Here is a 1,409-nt window from a genome sequence, read left to right as displayed (position 1 = left end):
CATCAGGTGTGGGCACAGACCAACAGAGCACGGTCCTCTCTCCACTCACCGCGCTCATTCAGTGCTGCACCAATGAGCCGCCTCTTCGTAGCTGTTGTGTTGTTTCACAAAGGCAACACGGAGTAGAGCAATAGGTAGGCTAGAGAGATAATCAGTTTCGGTGGAATAATTGTCAGCAAAGGCTGTTAAAGAAATCACATCGCGTGATGAGCAAATTGCTTTGGTAACTGAGGAATTTTGAACATTTTAATAATTTAATGCATTTAACGAGATTTTCCTAATTAAATGAAAACCTCCACCAGGCTTTAGATACAATGTAAAGCTCTGTGTGGGAAAAAACAGCACCCTTTGCCTTAAGAGTTGTCTCACCAAGTACAAATTATGCTGTTTAAGTAGCATAATTTGCACTGCTTTCAATGAGAAGGTTCCTTTCGGGCGCAACATAGTCTACGTGTAGTGCAAGCTTGATTCAGCAAAGTGCACTAAAAATGCTCGATTTCCATGTAAAGTTACACTTAATTTGGCACGAAGTGCTCTTCAGCCTCTCCAAAACAGAGAACTTAAATTGGTTTCTAATTTTTTTTATTGGCAAATCATCAGCACCAGTTGGTGTGCATGTGTATCAGGATAGTTTGGATGTAGATATTTTGAATGTCATGTAGCTAAACAATAGGAAATTACATCACATATTTAAAGCAAACAGGAAATTAAGTAGCCATAGGGTAAATTCCAGCAAGCTAGACCATAAGGAGTTATCAAGTCTATACATAGCTAGGTAAATAGTCAGTTCTATAGCAACCAGAACTTTTCTTCCTAGCAATAACTCGTATAGACTACAGGCTGACGATTCCTAGTTGTTGATTGCTTAGTTGAAATTTCGATCTCTTCCATAACTTAATGGTTACAAGAACCGACGCCTAAACATGTACAGGTGGTCAGCGCCTTGCTCTCAAACATTTCTCATTCTGTCAGAGAAAGCCATTGCCGTTAGACGCTGAGTAAGAAAAGAGGGTATGCCATTGTGAATATTTGAATAACCCCGTCTCCTCCTCCCAATACTATTCACCAATTCACTTGATGATGTCAGAAAACATTCGTTGAGGAGGAGGGGGAACAGGGGGAAATGCTGTATTCTGTGACGCAGCATCAATATGACAGGATGAATTTGGGGTCCTAGCAACTGTCACAGCGCACCACAGGCAAAACAGAGATGGAAATGTTTACACTCCACCTCTAATAAGCAGGCCTCGGCATGTACAGGAAGAAAGAGGGCGTGGTTTATGGCATTTAAAAAATACTACAACTACCCGATTGGACTGTTTTTATGTTGCTCCCGGTGATTGGACAGTGAACATGCCCTACAATGTAATTGGTTAAAGAAGGCAAATTCAAACTAAAGGGCGGATGCA

Source organism: Megalops cyprinoides, chromosome 2 (genome assembly GCF_013368585.1).
Source record: "Megalops cyprinoides isolate fMegCyp1 chromosome 2, fMegCyp1.pri, whole genome shotgun sequence".
Classification (NCBI taxonomy): Eukaryota; Metazoa; Chordata; class Actinopteri; order Elopiformes; family Megalopidae; genus Megalops; species Megalops cyprinoides.
The sequence above is the reverse complement of the archived record's forward strand: the minus strand, read 5'-3'. Positions refer to the sequence as shown.